Source organism: Pinus tabuliformis, chromosome 4_1, assembly GCF_031772625.1.
Source record: "Pinus tabuliformis cultivar Carrire ecotype Pingquan chromosome 4_1, CPIR1, whole genome shotgun sequence".
Classification (NCBI taxonomy): Eukaryota; Viridiplantae; Streptophyta; class Pinopsida; order Pinales; family Pinaceae; genus Pinus; species Pinus tabuliformis.
This window is the reverse complement of record NC_142303.1, coordinates 198,670,551-198,691,798: the sequence shown is the minus strand read 5'-3', so window position 1 is coordinate 198,691,798 and position 21,248 is coordinate 198,670,551.

The following is a 21,248-nucleotide window of genomic DNA, read 5'->3' as shown; positions in this document are numbered from 1 at the left end:
TGCAAGAATATTTCAAAAGATCAAATAAGGAAGATTTGGTAAATTGCTAGATAATACTGATTCCCCCCCCCCTCAGTATTATTTCCAACAAAGATGTGCCGCCCAAGTGCCACTATAGATGAGGATGTCATCAAAGAAGACAAGGACAAATTTTCTGAGATATGGTTTGAGGAGGTGATTCATAAGGCTCTGAAAAGTAGAGGGGGCATTACAGAGACCAAATGGCATGACGAGGAACTCATAATGGTCTTCATGAGTTCTGAAAGCTGTCTTGGGAATGTCGACTTCCTTCATGCGAATTTGGTGATAGCCTGAGCGAAGATCCAACTTAGTGAAGAATTGAGCCCCATTGAGTTCGTCCAGCAAATCGTCAACCACTGGGATGGGAAATTTATCTTTGACTGTTAACTTATTGAGGGCCCTGAAGTCAGGACACATCCGCCACTCCCCATCTTTCTTGAGGACCATGACCACTGGGGATGAATAAGGACTAATGCTGGGACGAATGACACTTGATTCCAACAATTCCTTGATGATTTTTTCTATTTCATTCTTTTGCGTGAACGGATATCTGTATGGCCGCACATTTGGGGGTTGGGCCCCTGGAACCAATGTGATGCTATGATCATGTTCCCCTCGCGAGGGTGGAAGCTCATGAGGCTTGTCAAAGACCGTCCGATGTTTATTTAAAATCTGTTGCATCTCAGGATGAACTGGCGGAGACATGGTGTCTACTACCTGGATGGCATTAAATTGAGCTACCACTCCATGATGGCCCTTTTTTAACAATTTTTCCATCCTATGCGAGCTGATGATAGAGGGGGCTCCTGCCTGAAGTCCACGGAGGGTATGTGTGGAGTTGTTCTGCTTAAAACTCATATATAACTCCTGGAAATCCATTGTGATTGGCCCAAGAGTGCGGAGCCATTCCGCACCTAGGACAATGTCGCAACCCCCCATGTGTATTGCAAACATGTGGGTTTTCAACTGATAATCCCCCATTTGAATTTTGACATTTTCACAGCGACCTTCACATTTCATTGTGCCCCCATCTGCAATCTGGACTTGGAAATTAGAAACTGCCCGGACGAAACAATGTGCTGCTTCAGCGATCTTTTGATGGATGAAATTATGGGTACTTCCACTATCAATCAATACTACTACTGGGCGATGTTTAAGAAAACCCCTGATTTTGAGAGTTTGAGGGGAAGAAATTCCTGCCAATGCATTTAGCGAAATAATTGGTTCATCAGATACAATCTCCTGTTGGTTATCTTCTTCGATCTTCTCCGGTTCCTCAAGTGGTGGATCTTCCTCGGTGGAGCTGTAGTCAGTGGCATCTATTTGAAAAAACTTGTGCTCTTTGCATTTATGACCCGGTGAATATTTTTCATCACAGTAGTAACATAGTCCTTGCTTCCTTCTTTCGGCCATTTCCGCAGGTGACACCTTTTGAATCTTAAGTGTCTGAGTCATATTGGGAGCCTGTGAGGGACGACCTTTAGCGGGGAAGTTGGGACGGCTGGATTGGGCTGTTAATGCACGTTCCACCTTACGTGCTACCTGGCAAGCCTCGGTCCATGTGGGAGGGTGGTGGAGTAAAACCTGAGCTTTGATGGCTTCTTTAAGACCGCTGATAAAGCATTCCATGTAGAACTCATCTGTGAGACCCTTAGTGCAGAAGGCTAAGGCTTCAAAAGCAGTAATATATTCCTCCACTGTACCGGTCTGTCTGAGCTTAGTGAGATGCCCCAAGAAAGAGTCTTCTTGTTCAAAACGACTGCGAAGAGTTTTGGCAAATTGGGCCCAATTCTGAAAATGTCCATTGCAATGCTGATGCCATTCATTCCATTGCCATCGTTCATTGTCCAAGTACATGGTGCCCACCATAAGCTCAGTCCCCTCATCTGTGATATGATTCAATTGGAAATACTGCTCCATTTGTGCTAGCCATGCGGACGTGTGAGAACCATCAAATTTCTGCATATCCAACTTGGGAGGTCGCTGACTGGGTGGTGGCTGGGAGTGCCAAACGTGAGGACAGTGGCTAGACTCACCCTCATGGTATTCATGGCCATTATACGCCTCCTCGTGGGCTGGCTTCTTGCCCTTTGGGAATGCCTCCTGTAACTAGTTACTTATTCCTTTAAGCTCAAGTTCTATGTGGTTACTCATTCCTTGAAGCTCAACTTCAATCTTGTGCACCGCAGTTTGGAGGGAGTGCACACGGTTTTCAATGTTGTCGATCCTTTCATTGGCCATCGCTTGAGCGCGAGTTTCTACCATACACCAACCTGATGAAAAATTGGGACCGCCTAAAAATTTTTACTAAGAAATTGAATGGTACCACCTTGCTCAGCTCGTCGTCCTGGAACTGATGGGCTAGGTCGCCAATAAGTGCCCTGGAAGATCTTAGACTCTTTTTTTTTTTTTTTCTTTTTTTTTTTTTTCTTTTTGGAAATCTCCTAACGGAGTTTTACTCCTTCCTGATCAATACTGCATTCGCCAAATCCTCAAAATGTCAATGCCGCCAAAAGTCCTGCGAAAATTATATCCAGGTACAGGAACCCTTCACAACTACTCCGATCTGGTGGATCTGAGATATCTGAATGGTGGAACAACTGCTGCTGCTGATCTGGAATATCCGATCTGGTGGATCTGAGAGATCTGAATGGTGGAACAACTGCTGCTGCTGATCTGGAATAGATGATGTGTGATCCCCCAATAGAAAGGGAACTATGGTCTTGGGGAGTGTCAGGTGCTACAGATCGCAATATACATAAGGGTCTGACAGTAGTACTCGGCCCAATGTTTCAGGGCTCTAACTAAGGAGGATCGACCGTACCCTTAGCCGTACAACCCGACTACCCTATCGTACGGGCGAGTAATCTCTCCGAGTGCTGTTCTCGGTGTACTGTAGCCACAAGACGGCCGAAGGTTTATCTATGGCGAGGTTTCAAGGGAGCTTGGGGGATTCCTATATACCCAGAGGGTATGTGGAAGACAGTCCGTGCGCGGTTCTGTCTAATGCGCTACTACTCGAAGGGGTACCCATAGGGGTTATAAGGGAGTCCAACAGACGTGACCACCTCTTGTATTTCCTGCGTGCATGCCTCCCCAAATCTGCAGGTTTATGCGCTTAACGACAGATCCCGTGGTTTAAAGACGCCGGAACACGTCTCTAGCCAAAATTTTTTTTGCTAAAATTTGGAGATCCCACCGAGCCCTGGAAAGTGCTCTGATACCACTTGTTATGCTCTTAACCTGCAAAGCAATACCCAAGCGAAGAAAAGATACCGAGAACACAGAATATGCGAAGAAAATATACCCAGAACACAGAATAGCAATGATTTTATTATTCAGAGAGAAATGTTCACAGGCCTCTTCGAGGGGGCAACCTCCAATAGAGCAGAGCTCGATTACAAAACAAGACACAATGCTCCTCACAGGGAGTTTCTATCCTTTATATATGACTCATACATGCAATACCACGAGCCAATATCGTGGGGTTTATTAATACCATCTATCTAATACTACCGCCTATTTACCATCTAACTAATACTTCCGCCCATTTGCAACTAACTGTGGTCCCGTCATTAATTGCGGGTTAACCACTTACAAATATTAATATGGGCTTTATTGACTCTTGACTATGACGTGATCCCAAGACATAAATAAGGGGGTTAGGGTGGGACCCTAACAAAGTTCTTATCCAAGGTAAATGGTTAAAACAAATCCTATAAGAATTTGGAAGAGGAAGCTTCATGATTTATTTTATTTTTCACAAATTTCTAGAATCAATGCACCCCCAACAAGGGACAACCTACTGCTAATCAGCGTTGGTGCATAATTGAGCAACCCGATGTTGAATGAAGGTCCCTAAAGGGGCATGGTGCACTGGGCTTTAAAAGAACTAATTTGAAGCAGTCAGACCTAGAAACTCATGGATTTGGAAGATTCATGTTTATGGATTTGCGTAGGTATGATGACAACATATTCACGGATGTGGATTGATCTAGTTTGTAGGCCTATTGACCATATGCAAAAAAATGGCCTATAACATAGGAGAAAATTTATTATTACATCGATGTTAGTTGTTATAGGAGCACTTCTGGTTGTTACAGGAACACTACTGACAATCTCATCCAATGTTTCAGCACTATGTATGTTTCCATTTGTTACAACCTATTTTTTTCCTACATAACCTTGAATCACATCTCCCTTCCCTGGTAAGTTTTCTTCCACATTTTATATTATAACAGGGGGAGGAGTGGGGGTTACTATCATACTTGAATGAAGTTGAATATAATTACATTTTACTAGTGAAATGTAGTAAGTAGGAAAAATTGAGGATTCAACTTGTTGTACTGCTTTATTCTTAGGGTTAGGATTGGGTTGTGCAGGAAGTTGAGGGCACAAAGAAGGGGCAGTCAGGCACATTGGAAGGGAGTTGTAACAGATGTTGCATTGGTAATTTCATAGACATTTGGGTTGGGAGAGAAGGTCCAGGCCAAGGTTGAGGCCATGAAGAAATAAGCCACTAGGGCCAAGGCATAGGATACTGAACTAGAGAAGGGTTAGGGGGTTGCGATGAAGTTGTTGGATACTGAAACTATTGGGGTGGTTTTTGAACATTACATGCATTAGACCAAGTATTAAAAGGAGAAAAAGAGTCTTGCATCATACTTGTTGGTCTAGATTTTTAGATCCAATAAAGTAGGTTGCTTCAACATCTTCCCCCGCCTCTTTATAAATCGCCTTTATTCCAGGTAGTGAAGGGAATTGATTAATGGAATGATCTGTGTTCATATATGATGCAACTTTTAAGTGGGCATTCTCTCAAGGGATGCTTCTTTTGACATTGCGTGTAGAAAATGGGCAATGCTTGCACAACTTCAATTTGTTTTTGTTTTTCCTATAATACATCAAACTGATAAGACATTGAACTCATGATGTCAGTTTTAAAGTTCTCCAACAGATTCCTAATTTCTGCACAAGTTGCTCCAATATTTGTTGACTTCAAAAACCTAATAGAGGTATCATGTGTCATGGTTTGATTTCTAGTATATCCTTTGGAGCTCCTTCAACAAAGATGAACTATGTCATCATAAGAATCATTAAATATTTCTCATTTCCACAAAAGATTAAACATATTAAGGCAATCATTCCTCATCCCTTAATCAAGATTGTTTTAACTATCTCTTTATCCAAATTGTTGTATTTAGACCTTTGCAAATTATATTGAAGGCGTTCAACATATTCCTCCAAATTTTAATCTGGTGTATGAGTAATCCCAAATATTTCATCATTCAAGTCCCTAGAATGGTAGTAATCTTGTTATTTTTCTGAGGAAATTTTATTCATTACATCCTAGGTACCAATAGACCCCCACTGAGTCCCATATACCATTTCAACACTGCCCCTTTTAATGTATTTATAAACGTCTTCATTTTTGTTCCTCGGTAGTGTAGTCATAACTTCTACAAAGGACATCAAATTCAAAAATGAGTGTGTCAAGATATTATGAGACCATATCTTGAAAATTGGGAAGTGTAGATAAAGGTATATTCTTCATTGAAGCCTTCCCTTGAAGATTCCAAATGGGAAAATGAAAGGTGGTAATTAAACTTCCTTCCATAGGATTTTGTTGAAGATTCAGACCAATTGTTACAGATTGTTCCCTTGGCAAAGGATATTATTCTTCCCTTGATGATGGAAGTTGTTCTTCCTTTGAAGATGGAGATTATTTGGGCTACTGAGGTTTTTCAATTGGTTCAAGCTGCTCAGATGGCTTTGATGATCCTGATAAGTCTTTGTTACTTTCTGTAACAACGGGTTGTTTCACTACACTACCAACGTCTAGAGTATGATGACCAAAAAATTGTTCCCCAAGAGTTAATCCTTGGTCAATTAAGTTTGTATCCACGTAACCTTCCTTCATATTTTGATCCTCTCCTTCTGTTGTTACAGAAGGACTACATACCTTAGGTCTTGATTTTTGAGATTCATCAGACTCTATCTCTTTGCCTAGTATAGATGAGTCAAGGGATACTGGTTTTTGAGGGGAAATCTTAATTGATTCTTACATTTTTATCACCTTCCCCCAAGTAGAATATTTTTCTTCAGCCTTCGAAATAATTTCCTATATATAATTTTTCCTTCCCAGATCTCTATTATTTTTCTTCCTTCCACGTCCTCTTCCAGATGCATGATTAGTTTGTTTAGGGGAACCATGTTTTTCTTCTTCACTACTCATGGAATGCAATCCTATGTGGCTTGATCCTAGTGAGGTCAATCCCGCTTCAGTATCTCTAAGAGATGTGCAGGTTCTTACCTCTCATCTTACCACCCGAAAACCTCAGAATCAGGAGCACATATACCACACTTCCATCCAATGCATGAAAATAAGTTAGTCACACATATGCACCTTAATAGCCTCCCCAGAAAAGGTGCCAAAAATGTTGAGCGAAATTGTTCCTCTAAATTGGAGCAACAGGTCCACTCTTACATTAATTATCAATCAAGGTAGGCTTGAATTAATGTTATCACACAAATTCTATGCAAGGGAAATTGTAACTAGTGAAATGAATCTCAAAACAAGGTCAATGCACATTCACTTTCAACAAACATTCAAAATGTTAGTAACACACTCAAGAAAAATCGAAAAAAATTCACACAATTGTAGAATACACCATGTTTTTACACTACCATTATTACTTAGAAGCAACACTCTTGCAACCCATCAATCACTCAATCAAATTTTGAGGGACCGGTCCAGGACTATGTTGTCACACCATTCAAAAGCTTTATGAAATCAATAACATATAAATGAAATAGATAGTAATAACAATCAAATAACTAAGGAGAATTGATGCAACTAATTAATGTACTATATTAACTAATGATCCATGTTAAGAAGGAGTGCCCTTCTGTTGAGATTGCAACAAGATGATGGAGCTTAGTGAAAAGAGTCGCCTTCACTAAGTGGGCCCGCAGGCTATTTTTGGCGCAAGTCTATTTTTAGACTATGTCTATTTTTAGACATATGGATCATGTCTATGTTTATGGATGATTGATCAAGTTGGGAAAATAGATGGACTTCTATTTTTGATGAAAGTGTGAGTGATCACAGTGTGAGTGATCAAGTCTATTTTTAGACTGGCTGTCAAAAATAGAAAAGTCAAATATTATTATCTCACAATAATATTTGGACTATAAACTTAATCTTATTCTCTTGGAGCACTTCAGTTTGAGCTACGGAAGTGGCACATGCAGCTGTCAGAAGGAAATTCGTTTTTCTTATGAGTCAGTTGAGTTGTTGCATGCATGACTTCAGTTAGAACTCAAGTGAGTTGAGTTTAGTGGACTGGAGGTACAGTTGATGGAGTTGTGTTCAGTTTAACTTAGTTAAACTGGTTGTAGTTAGTCTAATTGCAGATAGACTAATGATGAGTTGTTAAACTAATTATTAACTCATAATACAACTAAAGAATACATCAGTTAACTCAGTTGCATGTCAGTGCATGTTCAGTTCAACAGGGACAGGTGGTAGAGAATCAGATTGCTATCAGTTGTGACTATAGTTGTGCACCAGATCTTGCACAATCAAAGGATTGAGTATGCCAATGAGTTTGCTCACGTATTTGGCCCGCATTTTAGCCTTTTCTCACGTCCACAAAGAGTGAGTGACTATTTTGTAGGTGAAAATCGAGTTTGGGAAGCAATTCTCATCAGTTCTTGAGCAGGTATTGAGCAGTGGAGGCAGGCAAGCAGTGGAAGAGATTTGGAGATCAGATCTGAGCTGTATTGTGTGTAACAGAGGTGGAGATACTTGTGAGAAGTATTATGCTGTGTAATGTTACATGACTCAATCATTAATATACAGATAGTGTGGGGTTTTTAGCGAGATGCTTTCCCCGTGATACATACTGTGTTAATGTGTGAATGCTCTTGATGTTTTATTGTTATTGATGCTGCTATATTCTTGATCAACGTAGAGGAGCTTATGTATTGTGTATGTTTTCCGCATTAGTACATGATCAGGATAATCTCCATTGAATATGTGTTAAATTATTCAAAATTTCTACATGGTATCAGAGCTAGATAATTGTAGAAAAAGTTTCTACATGGTATCGGAGCAGCTTGATTTGTAGAAGAGATTTTTACAGGATATCAAGCGAGGGTTGATCGGAAGCAGTTGAGTTGGTTGCTGGTGGAATTCGAATTTGCAGCAGTGTTTTCTTGGTGACAACGCAACAATGTCTTTCAACGGATTGCGATTGGAGTATGCTCTTGAGGGCAGCTCAAACTATATTGCATGGAAGGACAGGATGGAGGCAGTATTGGATGATAACGGGCTGAAGGAATTCATAGATACGGATATCCCAAAGCCTACTGATGCTACTCAAGCTGATGCTTGGCAAAAGAAGATCGCAAAATGTCGAAGAATTCTGTTGGAGGGCGTGAAGGATCACATTGTGTCCAGCCTCCATGGAAAGGCTACTCCATATTTGATGTGGAAATCATTAACAGAATTATTCCAAAGCAAGAGCGATCAGAGGAAGCTGGCGCTCAAAGATAAACTCAGAAACATCAAATGCGAGAAGGGAGACAGTATTCCCAAGTATCTCACGAAGTTCACTCAGTGTCGAGATGAGCTGGGAAGTGTGGGGGTTACTGTCGATGATGAGGACTTGGTGAGCTTAGCTCTCCTTGGTCTTCCGAAGAGTTGGCATTCCTATCAGGACTCTGTCAATGGTCGGGAGAAGTTGCCAGGATGGGAAAGACTATGGTCAGATCTTATGCAGGAGGAGATCAGGCGGAGTACCAGGGACGGATCTTCGTCAAAGGGAGCTGATGAAGAGAATTGTGCTTTGGCTGCCAAAGCAAAGAAAGGGAAGAGCAAGAAAGCTTCTCAGTCTGGTGCGAAAGGCAAGAAGCAGGATATGTCCAAGGTGAAGTGTTTTCACTGTCACCAGCATGGACACTATGCCACAAATTGTCCGCAGAAGAAGAAGAACAAGCAAGCTGCTGGATCTGCAGGGGGAGAGGCTTTAGCTTCTCAGTTTGAGCTTGATTTTTCATTGATCACATGCTTGGTTTCAAGTGTGATGGGATCAGTGTGGTTTCTGGACAGTGGTGCGTCTTTTCACATGACGGGAGATAGAGATTTGTTCTCTGATCTGGAGGACAAAGATCTTGGAGTGCACATCGAGATGGGCGATGATGGTAGATACAGTGCGACCGGTATCGGTACCATTTCCTTTGAGAGGGAGTCTGGTAAACCCTTTGTATTGAAGGAAGTCATGCATGTTCCAGGATTGAAGAAGAATCTCATCTCAGTGGCGATGTTAGAAGACAAGGGGTATGATGTTGTTTTCAGCGAGGGAAAGGCCTTCCTGCGCAGCAAGACAACTGGTGAGACCCGGAAGATAGGGGTTCGAGTGAGGAACCTTTATCAGTTGCATGTAGATGGATGCGCAGCAATGGCAGGCAAGGCAGAAGGATTGGTGAGCCGGGATGATGGCGAGTTGTGGCACAGGAGATTGGATCACCTTCACCATGGAGCCTTGAAGATACTGCAGCAGATCACTACAGGGCTTCCTAAAGGCACACTTGCGCAGTCAGATCAGTGCAAGGGGTGTACTTTGGGGAAGTTTGTGAAAGCCACCTTTCACGAGAAGGATAGTCGCGCCACGACGATCCTTGAGAGAATTCACACAGACGTGTGTGGACCTTTCTCAGTTGCTTCGACAGAAAAACACAGGTATTATGTGATTTTTGTTGATGATTTCTCTCATAAGTGCTGGATCTTCTTCATGCAGAAGAAGAGCGAGACATATTCAAAGTTCTGTGAATTCAAAGCACTGGTCGAGAAGGAGTCGGGGAAGAAGGTGAAGGCTCTTAGGAGCGATAATGGTGGTGAATACATCTCGGACGAGTTCAAGGATTTCTGCAAGGCAGAAGGGATTCGTAGAGAGCTCATAGCTCCCCATAACCCACAGCAGAACGGGGTAGCTGAGCGGAAGAACAGAACGATTGTGGGTGCTGCACGGGCAATGTTGCATGATCAGGGCCTACCCCTTCACTTGTGGGCGGAAGCATGCAATACAGCAGTTTATGTGCAGAACCGTTGTCCTCATAGGATACTTGGCATGAGTACACCCGAGGAGGCTTATTCTGGTAAGAAGCCTGATCTTCCTCATTTGAGGATTTTTGGTGCTAACGTTTACATGCATGTGACGAAGGATGCCAGAAAGAAGTTGGAGCCGACTGCAGAGGTTGGGATATTTGTGGGGTACACTGATACGCCCCACAACTATCGTGTGTATTTGCCAGACAGTGGTAAAACTGTTGTGCGACGGGATATAAAATTTCAGGAGAAGAAAGCCATGAAGTGTTCGCTTGAGAGGGAGCTACACTTGCATGCAGATGAGGAGCTATTAGTTCCTAAGGATGAGCTTCAGGACGTGGATCAGCCACAGGACGAGGTTCATGGAGTGGAAGAGACCACTCATGCAGTGCCAACCATCAGAGGGTGAAAGCGCTTGACAGAAGCTGAGCGACTGGCTCAAGATGCAGAGAAAGTTGTAGGACCACCTACAGCCCAACGCAGGCAGAGACAGTCACCTGATCGGTACACTGGATACATGGCTCTTATGAGCAAGTGTGTTGTGACTGAGCCATCCTCTTTCGAGGAAGCTGTGGAGGATCCCGCATGGGTAGACGCCATGGTGGAAGAGTATGATTCTATTGTCAGAAACAGTGCATGGGAGATTGTTCCTAGACCGGAAGGGAAATCAGTGGTAGGTTCGAGATGGATCTACAAAGTTAAGCAGGCAGCTGACGGGAGTGTGGAGAAGTACAAGGCAAGATTTGTTGCTCGAGGCTTTTCACAGATTGAGGGGATCGATTATGAGGAGACCTTTGCACCTGTCGCAAGGTATTCTTCCATACGGACGATTCTTGCTCTCTCAGCGCAGATGGGATGGCACATTCATCAGATGGATGTGAAGACTGCGTTCCTCAACGGAGTCATTGAGGAGGAGGTGTACATTGAGCAACCCGAAGGCTTTGAAGTCTTCAGCAGCGAGTCGCATGTGTGCAGGCTCAAGAGAGCGCTGTATGGGTTGAAGCAAGCACCACGTGCTTGGTACACATGGATAGACAGCTATTTCACAGGACTTGGATTCTCCAAGAGCGAGGCGGATCCGAACCTATACCAGATTGTGGTGGAGGGTAAGTTGCTTATCATTGTACTGTATGTTGATGATTTGATTCTAACGGGTGATGAGCTGTTGATACTGTCATGCAAGAAGGATCTTGCTACAGAGTTTGAGATGAAGGATTTGGGCCTCCTTCACTATTTCCTAGGATTGGAAATATGGCAGCGCAGTGGTGGACTGTTTGTTTCTCAGGGCAAGTATGCTCGGGAGATACTGGAGAAGTTCAACATGCATGGCTGCAAGCCTGTTGATACTCCTCTTCCTGGAGGTTGGAGGAAGGAGGATGCCACTTCGGGAGAAGAAGTGGATGCCACTGTTTATCGACAGTTGGTGGGGTCGCTGATGTATTTGGTCAATACACGACCTGATATATGCTATGCAGTTAACCAGCTTTCACAAGCTATGGTTAAGCCTACCAAGCTCTTCTGGAAGGCGGGCAAGCATGTATTGAGCCACTTGAGAGGCACATCGGGATATGGATCTTGGTACAGGCAGGAGGATGCAGAGTGGGTAGGGAGCCCAACGGACAGAAAGAGCACATCAGGAGGGGTCTTCAGTATCGGATCGACATTAGTTTCTTGGTACAGCAGGAAGCAGAGATCTGTGTGGATGAGGATGATCTTGGTCGGGTTTTTCGGGTCCAAGCACATCAGGTACCATCATATCAGAGATTGTGTGCAGCGGAGGATCATGTTACTTTCGTACATTCCAACGGAGGATCAGGATGCTGATATTCTGACGAAGGTTCTCACTAGGCGCAAATTCGAGTACCACCGAGGCAGGATAGGGGTTGTTGATAATCCATATCTTGTCGAGAGGGAGTGTTGAGATTGCAACAAGATGATGGAGCTTAGTGAAAAGAGTCGCCTTCACTAAGTGGGCCCGCAGGCTATTTTTGGCGCAAGTCTATTTTTAGACTATGTCTATTTTTAGACATATGGATCATGTCTATGTTTATGGATGATTGATCAAGTTGGGAAAATAGATGGACTTCTATTTTTGATGAAAGTGTGAGTGATCAAGTCTATTTTTAGACTGGCTGTCAAAAATAGAAAAGTCAAATATTATTATCTCACAATAATATTTGGACTATAAACTTAATCTTATTCTCTTGGAGCACTTCAGTTTGAGCTACGGAAGTGGCACATGCAGCTGTCAGAAGGAAATTCGTTTTTCTTATGAGTCAGTTGAGTTGTTGCATGCATGACTTCAGTTAGAACTCAAGTGAGTTGAGTTTAGTGGACTGGAGGTACAGTTGATGGAGTTGTGTTCAGTTTAACTTAGTTAAACTGGTTGTAGTTAGTCTAACTGCAGATAGACTAATGATGAGTTGTTAAACTAATTATTAACTCATAATACAACTAAAGAATACATCAGTTAACTCAGTTGCATGTCAGTGCATGTTCAGTTCAACAGGGACAGGTGGTAGAGAATCAGATTGCTATCAGTTGTGACTATAGTTGTGCACCAGATCTTGCACAATCAAAGGATTGAGTATGCCAATGAGTTTGCTCACGTATTTGGCCCGCATTTTAGCCTTTGCTCACGTCCACAAAGAGTGAGTGACTATTTTGCAGGTGAAAATCGAGTTTGGGAAGCAATTCTCATCAGTTCTTGAGCAGGTATTGAGCAGTGGAGGCAGGCAAGCAGTGGAAGAGATTTGGAGATTAGATCTGAGCTGTATTGTGTGTAACAGAGGTGGAGATACTTGTGAGAAGTATTATGCTGTGTAATGTTACATGACTCAATCATTAATATACAGATAGTGTGGGGTTTTTAGCGAGATGCTTTCCCCGTGATACATACTGTGTTAATGTGTGAATGCTCTTGATGTTTTATTGTTATTGATGCTGCTATATTCTTGATCAACGTAGAGGAGCTTATGTATTGTGTATGTTTTCCGCATTAGTACATGATCAGGATAATCTCCATTGAATATGTGTTAAATTATTCAAAATTTCTACACCTTCCTCCTCAGCGGGAGTTGGTGCACTAAATTGCACACTGGCTACTTAGAGGAAAATATAATTCCACAAGGTTGAGACTTACATCAACAAAACATCAGGATTATATAGTTTTGGTGCTTTCCTCTTTTCCAATCCTATCTCCCTAAAATCTTCACTACCCCCATGGAAAAACAATTTTCTTTCTTATAATTTTCAAATACAATAAGAATATTATCATGAGAATCTTTTGATTCTCATGTGATCTTAAAGTAAGAAAGATATCATACAACAATTTCCATAATAGGGGTGAAGTTGTAATAGTTTCCCTTAATTAAATTATTTTTACGAAGAATCTCAACTAAATGACATGTCTGCTCCATGAATATCTCCTGATAGTTGAACCGACTTTCACTTGATGTGCTCTGAATCTAGTCCATATGGTTGAATAGAAAAAGAAAACATGCACAAGAAAAATTGTTTGTGTATCAATAGTGTATCAGCAATAGCTCATAAAGCCTTTGATCCACACCATAAATGGAGTTGAAGATGTAATTATGTAACAACAAATTCGACAAACCACTTAAACCTTAAATAACCCATACCTAAGGTTTATGACAAAAATTGCCTAGGAAAGTAGTTGTTGGATGTAGGAATTACACTTAAGTAAACTCCTCAACACTTAAATTGTCAACTTGGGGGATCCGTAAACTTAGAGACGAAGCACAGGAAATGCCAGAGATGGTATGAATGTCTCCAATATCAATCCCTACTTTCTTTAAAGGAAAGATTGCAGAATCAAACTATAGAGGAAAAGTCAACTTGAATCGCCAGAAATAATCTAAGACTGGAACAAAAGAAAATGCATTTGCAAAAGAGATTTAGAAGAAAAGGGAAATCACTCTAGCTGATTATTGACTAACTACTGAGTGTGTGTTTCTTTCAACAAAGACACTTTAGCAGTCTTCAATAGATGGGCCCTTCAAACCTGCTTATATAAAGATTTCCTTCTCGCAAGAATCTATCTTGCACTAGTGCAGGCTTCTTGCACTAGTGCAGGAACAAAGATTTATGCCAAGGGTGTAAAATGATGTATGTACTAAAAGTGCTTTTTCTTTCGTGTAAGGTCCAGACTTTCTCAAGTCCAGAGAACTCAGTCCAAGCAACAAGAAACTAGTTCTTGTGCCAGACCAGAGCTTCTTACACTTTAACTTTTAATCCTTGAAATCAATGCTTAACTACTGCAAGTGTTAGAAAGCCAAATTGCATAAAAGGGTGACTGTTTCTAAGTTTATCAAATTGTAGAAAGAAAGAAACAATCCTTGTAATCTATCATGTTATGAAATATCAGTGAAAGCAAGAAAGCTGTTAGAAATAACTTAAAAAGAATTACTGCATCACACAATCTTGCACTGGTGCAGGAATGGTCCTTCTACTTTAAACCAAGTAGAAAACTAAATTAAACAGATTTGTAAAAAGTGAATAGCACACCAACGTGCACTGGTGCAGGTAATTTCTCCTGCTTAGACCAGGTGGGGAAAACTAGTTGAAATTAGATGCAAGAAAAGGAAATTTAATTACTTCATGTGGCAGATCTGCTCTCACTCAAACATGAATTTAAAGGTTGTAAAGTAAATCACACTTGCCAGTTTAAAACATAAATTAAAAGGATAGAAAAGAGGGAGAACGTGCTGGGTTGGCTGGGCCCTAGCCAACCAGTGTGTTTCCCTTTTAATTAAAAACACTGCTCAGCACTTGCTCAATATATCAGCATTCAAAACATGAAAGATACGATGTAGAATAGTAAGGCGGAGCTCTCTCTCTTCTTATTAAGTCATAAAGAAAATACATACATGATTACAATCCAACCCAGATTGGGCGATAACAAAAGACAGGCCTGTTACTGCCTTCCTGGTTCTATCTCTGTTCTATATACTTACTTAATCATTCATTTCTAACTTGTCCTATCTACATTGCTTCTTATATAGATCCTTGACCGAAGGCCAAGAGGATCATTCATCTCGTTACATGTTGTTTGCAGAATTTCGTTACAACAGATTGCATAATTGTTTACAAAATAAGCTTGCGGCCTTCAAAATTAGGCGTTTTAACAAAAAAGGCCGTGGCTATCTTCAGCTATTCGTTTCTCCCAAATCCAACCTCAACTACTCTAGATTTCCTTTTTGTCATAGCTGGGACTTGGCTGCCTTCAGATGTGTTCGGTGGTCATGGCTAAGGCGGTGCAAAAATAGGCAGCAATCAAGGGGGTCCGGATTTGCTGCCAAGATTCGCGTCACTGGCACTGGTGCAAGATATGATAATCGCGGTGTTGGCACTGGTGTGAGATCCGTTCTGCACTAAAATCAACGGTCAAGGTAAGCATTAACTATTAAGTAACATAGGAGATATCGATGAGTTACAAAAGTAATTATAAGTGAGAAATCACGTAATAATAATTAATAAATGCTAAGTTTGAATTAAAAATGTAAAATATAAAGTAAATGTGAAATGTGTCATCGTTCTTGCACTAGTGCAAGATGAGGGCATAAATGATAGGTAAAATAGGGGTAAATGGTTATGATTTTAGGACAGAAAGATGGTCAAAAAGGGTACAATTTAGGGGACTAATAGTAGTTCTTATGCCAAATTATAAGTGGAATTAGACTAACAAAGTTACATATGGAGAAGGACATACTTAGGTGAATAAAGGTTGTTATAGTGGTATAATGTGGTCTCATTAGTCAAAAAGGAGGAAAAGAAATAGGAAAATAGATGCAAAAAGATGGCAATTCCATAGCCCAACAACCATCCCTTCTATATTCTTGAAGAGATTATTCTTGAGATACATTGAAGCACTAGTTATGCCATGATTGTCATGAACCCCAACAAAAGTACTCCAATTCACATTCACCACCTAGATTTCATCTTCTATGGGTTTGTTTGTTCTTGCTATTAAATACTTTCCATATCAATGTGATGTGGTATTAAGATCTCTTTTCACTCGATCCTTACTTATTGTTGATATTTTTCTTGATAAGGAAAAATGGCCAACATTGAGAGAAAATCTTATGGGAAACAAGAAAGGCCTTCTTTGTTTTTATAAAGGTGGCACTCCTCTATTAATAGATGGAAGATTATTATTTTATCCTCAATTGAATGTAACGAGGGTGTGCTAAACAGAAAACCCTAACAAATCTCTCATATAGAAAATTTACTTGTAAAGCACATAATCTCTTTCACAAAAGGAAAAGGGAATAAATATGAATGCAAAAGTTTTTATCTATAACATTTTCATATGAAAATGAAAAAGACCCTTCTCATGGAATGACAATAATAATGATACGTCATAAGAATTTTAAAGAGTAAAATAATGGTTATGAGAATATTGGCTTCCATCATGGTGGTAAATAAAATAAACATAAGCAAGATGAAGAGAAATAGACCATGTTTACAGAGAACTTGACATGACATTGGTATTTAAATATATATAAATGAAATGACTTACACACTTACAATATCAATCTTAAAACACATAGTCAAAAGATCACACTTGCTATCAATTCCCAAGAGTTCTTTGTCGAATCTCAAATACAAATATTTAAAAAAAGCTCATAATGTTCGTAAAATAAAAATGCATTTATCCAAAATTGACCGAATTGGGCTCCCATGGACCATGTAAATGAAAATAGCTAGAAGAGAAAAGAATAAAATAATCATAAATCAACTCTTATATGTCAAAATGACTTTGAAATAAAAGGATGGATGATTGTTATGTTCAAAAATGCAACAACAAATTCTCAATTTGATTTTGCCTTGATTAAATTGAAAAAATTCAAATTTCCACATCAGCAGACAACTTGGATGCAGTTAACTTGTGTGACATAGCTTGGGTCACTAATTTTACTCAGTAAGTTCAAGTTGGAGGAGTTAGATTTTAGTTAAGCATGTGTGATTTCTAATTTGTAGCACTCAAGGTTATTTATCTTAGTTGTTTTTAGTTAAACTAGTTCCAATTGTTGGAGGAAATAGTGGAGGGTCAAGTTGTGCAGTGAGACTTCATTCAAACTCAATGATCATCTAGTTAATTGATTTATTAGCCCAAAATAACTAGTGCATGTAGAGAATTTGAGTTCCCCGAGCTTGGTGGAGATTCCAAGGCAACGTAACATTATTTATAAACTAGTTTTGAGTGTACAGGTGTTGCATGCAATCTAATGATCAACCTAAAGGAATTGCAAAATAAATTTGAGGAATTTCCTAAATAAGAGGGGCCTAATTCCTCAAGGAATAGTGCAAGGAAATAGGAGCTCAAGCAGAGGAAAAAATTGACTAAGTATGGGACAAATCCTTTCAGTGAGCAGAGAGATAGGTTGTGCACTTGCAGGTTGGGCTTAGTTGAGAAAAGCAATTGTAATACATATCTATTCATCATATTAATGCAAGCAGGAATTCGGGTTTTTGGCAGATTTCTTTCCCTAGAAAAAATACCATTTGCATGTGTGTGATTTCTTATTGCATATCTAAAAAATTTGTTCTAAATTGTGAATTAATGTCCATGGAGAAGTTAGTAGGTTTGTGTCTTGTGATTTTGATTAAAACTTCATGAGAAGTTTCAAATCTATAGAATAATTTCTACATGGTATTAGAGCAAGATTCACATTAGAGCAGAAATTTTGAATTCGTTTATCAGGAAGTTCAAATTTGGAGTTCAGTACTGTAATAGGATTTCTTTAGAGTTGAGAAGATGGCCTTCAATGGGCTAAGGCTAGAATATGCCTTTGAAGGCACCTCAATTTTTTTTGCTTGGAAGGATTTCACGGAGGAGGAATTGGATGACAATGGACTTCTTGAATATGTCAAGACAAACATTCCAATACCACCAATAACTGATGTCCAGGATCTTTCTCACTAGAAGAAAGATGTAGCCAAGATGAGGATAATTATCTTCGAGGGAGTATGGGATCACATTGTCTCAAATATCCATGGAAAAGACACTACATTCGTGATGTGGAAAGAATTGACATAATTGTTTGAGAATAATAGTGACCACATGAATTTGGCGCTCAAGGATAAACTTCGAAGTCTCAAGATGAAAAAAAATGGCACTATCCCGCAGTATCTGAGCAGGTTCACACAATTTCGTGATGAATTGGGTGGGGTTTTTGTTCCTATCTCTGAATATGACTTGGTAAGCATATCCCTTCTAGGCCTTCCCAAGAGCTAGCATAAATATCAAGATTCGATGAACGGGAGGGAGAAACTACCGAATTGGGAGTGCTTATGGTATGATTTGGTACAAGAGGAAATAAGGAAGAACACTAGAGATAGGACTTCATCCAAGGGTGAGGATGAGGAAAAATTTGCATTGGTTGGAAATGGAAAGAAGGGAAAAGGGAAGAAATCCCAATCCAAACCAGAATCCAATCAAGGGGATAAGAAGAAATATTTGTCCAAAATTAAATGCTTCCATTGTCATGAATTTGAGCACTATACCACGAAGTGTTCACATAAGAAGGAAAGCAAGAATACCTTAGGAGAAGCAGTAGGTGAAGCCTTGGCTTCACATTTAGATCTTGACTTTTCCCTCATTACATGCATGGCCAACACAATGATGGTGGTACTTGGACTCAATTGCAAGAAAAATATTTGTAGATGCACATTGAGATGGAGGATGATATAAGGTATAGCGTGACTAATATTGGTATAGTCACCTTTTAGAGGGAATCGAGATCCCCCCTCAAGCTCAAGGATGTCATGTTCATTCCGGACCTAAAGAAAAATCTCATCTCTGTTGCATTTTTGGAAGACTGTGGTTATGATGTGATCTTCAGCGAAGGAAAGGCATTCTTGAGACACATAGCCATGGGATAGTTGAAGCATATTGGGGTTCGTGTAAAGAACCTGTATAAGCTAGATGTGGAATATTGTGTTGGATTAAGCATAAAGGCGAACAAGGTGCAAAGTTGCAATGTCGATGAACTTTAGCATAGAAGACTTGGTCATTTTCATCATGGTGCTCTGAAGATTATGTAGTAGCTAGCCACAAGCCTCCCCATAGGAACACTTGAGAAGTAGGAGTATGCAATGGATGTACTTTGGGGAAGTACACAAAATCCACCTTCCTTGATCACGACAACAAAGCACATGCAATCCTTGAAAGGATCCACTTTGATTTATGTGGATCTTTCTCGATAGCCTCCACTACCAGACACAAATATTTTGTCATTTTTATTGATGACTTATCACATAAGTGTTGGACCCTCTTCATGAAGAAGAAAGATGAGACATTCTCCAAGTTCGTAGAATTCAAGGCACTAGTTGAGAAAGAAATCAGAAAGAAGGCGAAGGCTCTCAGGAGTGATAATAGAGGTGAGTATGTGTTGAATGAATTTAAAAATTTATGTATGAAAGAAGGAATTCGACGAGAGTTGGCAACACCCAACAACCCACAACAGAATGGGGTGATTGAGAGAAAGAACCACAACATTATGGGAGCAATGAGGGAGAAGTTGCGTGACCAAGGCCTACCTCTACATTTGTGGGTTGAGGCATGTAACACAAAAGTCGGTTTGTATAACTAGAGTCCTCATTGCATTCTGGGCATGATTACATCAGAGGATGATTTCTCAGGGAGAAGGCTGGATGTGTCACACTTCAATATTTTTGGAGCCTTTGTATATTTCCATGTCTCCAAAGAATCAAGGAAGAGGCTAGAGCTGACAACAGAATTAGGGGTATTTTTGGGTTACACAGAAACACCCCACAACTATCATGTGTACTTGGCATCCCTCAAAATGAGAGTTGTGTGAAGGGATATAAAATCTGATGAGAAGAAAGTGATGTGGTGCTCTCTTGAGAGGGAGCTTTAGATCCCACCAAAAGAGGAGATTTTAGTTCCAAAGGAGGAGCCTCAAGAAGTTGTGGAGCAGCCACAAATTGAAGTCTGGAGAAGAGAGTGGAGATAGATTCTAAAATAGAACCATCCAAAGAAGGCATGAAAAGAACTAGGGAAGTTAAGAGACTTGTGCAAGATGTGAGGGAGAATGTGGGTGCTCCTTCTAATCAACATAGGCAAAGAAGGTCGCCAAATTAGTACACTGGATACATGGATCTAAAGACTGAGCTTGTAGAGAATAATCCATCCTCGTTCAAGGAAGTAGTCAAGAAACTTGTATGGGTTGATGAAATGGTGGAGGAATATGAATCCATTGTAAATAATAGTGTTTGGGAAGTGGTCCCAAGACCAGCAAATAAATCAGTTGTGGATTTGAGATGGATTTTCAAGGTAAAGGATGTAGCATACAGAAGCATAGAAAAATACAAGGCCATATTTGTGGCCAAGGGGTACTCTCAAGTTGAGGGAATTAACTATGAGGAGACCTTTGCTTCTATAGAAAGATACTAATCCATTAGAACAATTCTTGCTCTAGCTACGGAAATGGGATGGAAGATCCACTAGATGGATGTAGAAACAACTTTCCTCAATGGATTTATTGAGGAGGAGGTGAACATTGAGCAAACAGAGGGCTTTGAGACTTTTGATCAAGAGTCTCATGTGTGTAGACTCAAGCGAGCATTGTACAGTATCAAGCCAGCACCCATGCTTCATACTATAGGATCAATAAGTATCTCACTGATTCGGTCTTCACCAAAAGTGAAGCGGATGCAAACCTCTATCATATCTTGGTAGAAGGTAAATTGTTGATTATTGTATTATATGTTGATGACTTGATTTTAACTGGTGATGAACAACTGATCATATCTTGCAAGAGAATTTGAAATGAAGGAAATGGGTCTCATGCACTACTTCCTCGAGTTGGAAGTATGGAAAGGTGATGGGGAACTGTTTGTCTCTCAGGGAAATTACGCCAACAAGGTACTTCAGATGTTCCACATGGATAGTTGCAAACCCATGGAGACACCTCTAGCTACTAGTTAGAGGAAGGAGGATATCAATTCATGTGAGGAAGTGGATGCTACCATTTATCAGAAACTAGTGGGTTCACTATGTACCTTGGGAACACATGACCAAATATGTGCTACATAGTCAACAAGTTGAGCCAATCTATGGTTAGGAAAA